The sequence below is a fragment of the Haliotis rubra genome, unplaced genomic scaffold (assembly GCF_003918875.1).
Source record: "Haliotis rubra isolate DU_JTF1 unplaced genomic scaffold, ASM391887v1 Scf31, whole genome shotgun sequence".
NCBI lineage: Eukaryota > Metazoa > Mollusca > Gastropoda > Lepetellida > Haliotidae > Haliotis > Haliotis rubra.
In genome coordinates this window covers 2,216,489-2,222,272 of record NW_025766980.1, presented here as the reverse complement: position 1 = coordinate 2,222,272, position 5,784 = coordinate 2,216,489, and the positions used below count along the sequence as shown (strand labels likewise).

Below are 5,784 nucleotides of genomic sequence, written 5' to 3'. Positions count from 1 at the left end.
GAACAAGCATCCGCAGTGAAAACATCGTGAACGCAACCTTAGACCCATTTCACTGTCGACAAGCTACAGATAACTCAGAACCTTGTCCCCACACGGACCATGGAACCAAACACACACTATACTTTGTGTACACATCGTCAGTATTTCACGGGTTGGTAGACACAACGTTCCGGCAGCACCGGGTCATGGAAGAACGTGGCGTATATATACCCGCGATGAGTTGACGATGGCGTTACCTCCTTATAACTTGTTCATACCACGAAAAGTAAAATGGGCGTACAGGAATGTAACTAGAATTACCATATCATTGCTTCACAAAGTCATTTTAGCGATAAGATAATTCTAATACTTTTTCATAGAGCTATATTAGACTTAAGGCTAAGATGGTGTTAGGCACACGGTCCATAATAGTCACTGAAGTTGTGCATTCCACTCTCACTCATTAGGGCTTTGAAAACATATGGAAAAATTACTTACATCCATTCCAAGGGCACTGTCGGGTGATTCCGTCTCCCTGACGGAAATACCCGAAGGTGATAGAGGTCTATCGTAATCATCCTTGACAAGTCTGGTTCTATCTCCTTTCTGCTGCTTCCGAAGGTTGAGAAGCATGCGTCGAGTGTAGTCTGGGAAGGTGAACTTGACGCTAGGTGGCGCTTGACCTCTCTCCTCATACTTCTCATCAGTTGCCCGATGTTCGTCGTCTGCTGCGCGACAGTCGATGATGTTCCGCTGGTGGGCATCCATTACTTTCTTGTAGTTGTAGCAGCAGTAGACATAAGCGGCGATGATGAGGCCGAGGAAGACGAAGATGCCTATGACAACGGCTGCGACCCAGTCTAACGAAGCACTTGCTGGCTCCGGTGCAGGAGTTGTTGTTGTCGTGGTGGTGGTGGTGGGCTCATCTACAGACCATTGCCATACATCACGCCATATATCATATGAGGGCGACCATACCATATGAGCTATACTTTGCACACACTCACTCACGCACGCAAACGCGCGCACACACTTCTTGATATATGAATAAATATATAGTCCTCACTGACAGTTGAGGGCTTTTATTCTGAACCAACTCTCGAGGCTTTAATTTTGCTGCCATTCGAAACTTTTTAAAACCAACAGATGCTATAACCATTTTCGTCTTGTCCAAGCAGGATTAGCCTCTATGAGGACTTAAGTTTAGTTTACACAGTAAAAGAATGAATATCAATGGCTGATTTCGCTTTACACATTTGACTTAATTGGCTTCCCAAAATATACTTCAAAACGTTTTCATATAACTGATTGGTGGACGAGTTATCTGCTTTGCAATGTTCCATAGGCAGGATACTTACAGCAGCTGGCTGGAATATAAAGAGAAAATATGTTAATTATTGCATATGCATGTTCTCTATACTGGGATACATGCAGATTTAACATTTTGATAAAATATACAACCACGTATTGACTGTGTAATTAGACACACTGTCTCTGTTTTAAAGTCACTGCACAATATATATGCATATGAAAGAAAAAGAAACAGCATTGTGGTTCCGGGCAGGTGGAAGAGTGTCGTTAAACCGAACACGAAAATGTTAAATCATGAAGATTGAGATGTATAAAATGTTAGCTTTCCACTAACCTGGAATCTATCTATCTATCTATCTATCTATCTATCTATCTATCTATGAGTGTGTGTGACACTCTATATGCGTGTGTGTAATTTAGTTTTCGTTTAATCTTAAAATTTCACTGGAAGATGATATGTTTGGAATTCGTTATCTTTGTAAAATATATGGATAGACTTTTCAGTCAATAAATCTGAAATAGTGTGAAAACTTAAATAATTTTACATACTGACTGTAACAAACATATGAGTTCTGCTAGCGTTAGACACTCGCCAGCTCTTGCATGTTTCCGTAACCACGAATACCTTTCGGCACGTTTTGGAATGATACGAGCTGGTCACGAATGAGAGCGAGACTCACCGTTGAAAGTGAAGACGAGGCTATTGCCAGGGGACTGGACTGATGTGGAAGTCTGGTTGACTTGACACGTTCGGGGATACTGGCTGGCGGAGATAGCCGTGGAGCTGCTTAGATCCAGGACCTGGTAGATTAATAGCGGTAACATAAGGCAAATCATTCAGCCGATCTTTAATCAGGTAGTGTAGGCACTGCACCCATTCTTCATACCGATAAATAAAGTACACGAAAGTGACATGTTGTGCCGTAGTTTAAACTATAACCTATTAATTGGGTAAACTATACACCCTGAAAGAAGTCGAGCCCCTCTTACTATACATTTCCATATTGCAACCGCCATTTTCTGAAAACGTATACTGTATAATATCTATTAGTGCAGAGTGTGTACAAAGTGACACGGATATTTATACAAATAATATTATTTTTCCGAAAAATGATTGAAAATATAATAAATATGCTTCAGACTAAAGACATATCGTTTGCCACAATAAACAATATCCCATACACGGTGAACATTCTATTTTAAAATACAGTCGGGTTCAATCCCGTTATGGTTCCAGTGTGTAAAGACAGTATTGTTTGTCTTAAGACATGTCAAGCTCTGTCTCTCACTTACCAGACATGTGAATCTGTAGGTGCTGGTGTCGTCGACACTGTAGTCGGTGTTGTACGTCGTCAGGTAGGTTGTGGAGCCGGATGTGTGATTGTACAGACAATTGACGGAACCGCCACCTACAACAGTGAGTGAGTGAGTTTGACAACCTGTCAGTATGATGTGATATACACGTTTGCCCTTGTACGAGTGTAACGGTAACGTTCTGACACAAGGATCCGGGTGGAAGTGAAACGGAAATTCAAATACGGATCCACGATTAAGGGACGTAACTCTTCACAAACAATGTGGAGCCATAGGTCTCAGTTCATGCGTGACTCTTAAACAACAATTATTTTTTAATTTTTTCATGAAAAAATAAAGTCTTCCATCATAGCATTCGTTACATAATGACACTTAAGAAATACACTTCGCTCTACCACCATGCCTGAACTATTATAGTTAAAGCACGAGGACGCTTGCGTCCGAGTGCTTTAACGTTATAATAGTTCAGGGCGAAAGTTATTTTATTACACTATACATGGTGGTAGAGCGAAGTGTATTTCTTTCTAAGATGCCAAATTTCATACTTTCTAAAGATAATTACGATTAATTTAAGGCAGAAAACAAACGACGGTGTCGGTGACCTAAATTAAGAATCCTCGCACAGGGCTAACTGGCGCGCTGTTCTATTGATGTGTCTGCCCCTACGTTAAGACGAACGTTACCAGAAAAAAACAAATGATAACAGTTTGATGACGGTTTACGTTCGGATTAAATATCTTCTCTGAATTATTTTAATTACATCTGTCATTAACGTAAACCACATGGGGCAATATGAACGTTGCATTTCTACTACTAGCGTAAGTTTAGATCAGTACATCCAGAGGAAGTTGAGTAGTCAAGCGACATTCCACAATTGCATTGTGGGAATGTAAATATTACGAACGTTACCGTGTCGCTGAAAACTTGTGTGTCGAAATGACACATTTTAACCGTCGTAAAACATAAACGTAATGTTTCCACCAGTGATGTTAGCTGCGTGAAGCAACAGCAAACCAAGAAACTGGATGCAACGGTGTAGTTTACTGTAGGAGGCCGTACGAGGCGATGACAACTGACATGCATCGTGACGTCGCTTACATTGTGACGTAATGTAAAATGGTTCGATTACGAGGGGGCACACTAGAATGGCGCAGTGACGGGATAACGTCATTCAATTGTTACGTCATCAAAAAACTATACCTTTATTGTCTGATAATGTATTTTTTTTCGATTGTTCTAACCGCTAGGCATCTTAGAAATACAAATACATGAATATGATCATCGGCCTCATATCATACATAGCATGTTGTATATGGGTCACAACCAACATATGTTGTATATTGCGCAACTTCCAAAATAAGTTGTATATAATGTTCTTAAACAACAATTAACATCGAGCACATGTACCTGAACTATATAGAGAAACGACCCTGCAAATGTTTTACAGTAATCTTAATTGGTCATTAGATCATTAGTTTCTGTTACATCATCTGGCGTTTTCGTACAGTCAGTCAATTGCAGACGATGTCCTATAAAACAGCTGACGTGGATACATGCGACCTTCCCAGTATCCCACAATCCACACATTCCAAGTATTGTTTTTCATAATTAAAGTGCGGTGGGGTAGCCTAGTAGTTAAAGCGTTCTCTCGTCACGCAAAAGATCCGGGTTCAATGCCCTACATGGTTATAATGTGTGATGAGCATCTCTGGTGTCCCCAGCCGTGATATTGCTTGAATATAGCTAAAAGCGTTGTAAATCCATACTCACTCACACATATTCCAAGTACTCGTTTCCTTTTTTAAAAATGTGTTTCGTTTCCACTTTTTACATAACCCTTATTTCTTCAGAAAACGCATTGTTCTTCTTATTATAACCAATGAATTGTAGATACCCCTACTTTCAATGTACTTGCTAGTTGTACTTAGGGAACAGCTCTTGTTTTTATTTCAAAGTTTCATTTCATAAGTTTTACAAATCTGCTCACTTGAATACATGATGTAAGAGCTGCACAGAGTGTAGTTGAAGGTGAAGGCCGTGGTGTCGAGGCAGCCATTTAGCTGCGTCTCATTGGAAGAACACGTGTCTGCGCTGCCGTTGCTGATGCTGTAGGTCCAGTAGTTCTCGAACTGATAGGGGCAGGCCACTTTGGAGGACGAAATAGTGTCTGAGAAGCAAATTGGATAGATAAAGGGTGAGATAAAATGATGCAAGCAGGTGTACGGGTGTGCGGGTGTTTAGGGAGGTTAGAACGGGTGTCACGTGTATACAGAATCCCCTAAGGTCCGAGCACCAGAGTGACAACAAATGACACCCTTTAACGCGTTCTCATTTATGGCATTTAGAGCATGAAGGGCCATCAGAAATAACTCCACCCAGTTTCTGGGTATAGTACAGACATAATAAAGAAAGACTTTGATCTCTGTGGATCTCTTTTTGAAAGTCCTTGGTAAGCATCCGGAAAATCTGATATGGGCCACTTTTAGGGTTCACACATGCAGTTAACGTACGTATTAATAGCCAAGTACGGAATACGTGTCCGTATCTATGCAATCGCGAGTATTACATTATTTCAATAAATTAAAGTCGATCTGTGTTGTTTAACAGCTGCCTAAACTCACCATTCCTCATCAGGAACCTGTACGTCCCCGTGTCGTAGGAGGACGTAGAACAGATGTCGCTGTAGACGGGGGTGGCGCCGCTGATGTACATCTTAACGTTCTCGCCGCCAGCATCCGACAACGCAGCTGTGGAAATAGACAAAATGTTCGTTCTCGAAATCGCAAAATGTAATATTTATCAAATACTCGAAAGAGTAACTTTGAATTAAATTGGAGCCGTGATACCATTGTAAATTATTTTGTTTGTTTGTTGTTGCCTAACGCCGTATCGTGATATATATTGTTTTCGGTAAGACGAACATATCGAACATCGAACATATCGAAATTCAAGTTGGCTCTCTCTTAAGTTGGATGCATTCTATTTTTGCTTCTAATATATGTTTATCGAGCAAGTACATATGATGAAAGGCGGACGTTCAGTGTATGTGTTATTGAAAAAAGTGAAGGTTTTTGCTCGTGTGGTGGTCGAGAGGGGATATCTATTTCTCGCCTCTCACTTCCGGTGAGAGAGAAATCGCGAGAAACGAAAATGAAATACACATTGGACTCGGATATTTCC

General features: G+C 40.7%; 1 long non-coding RNA gene across 1 annotated transcript; it reads left to right on the top strand.

Moving 5' to 3' along the window:
• Nucleotides 1-4,651: 4,651 nt before the first annotated feature.
• LOC124283100 lies at nt 4,652-5,459 on the top strand. The gene is made up of 2 exons (XR_006900300.1): nt 4,652-4,798; nt 5,239-5,459. It is a non-coding gene; the product is annotated as an uncharacterized LOC124283100 (long non-coding RNA).
• Nucleotides 5,460-5,784: the final 325 nt, after the last annotated feature.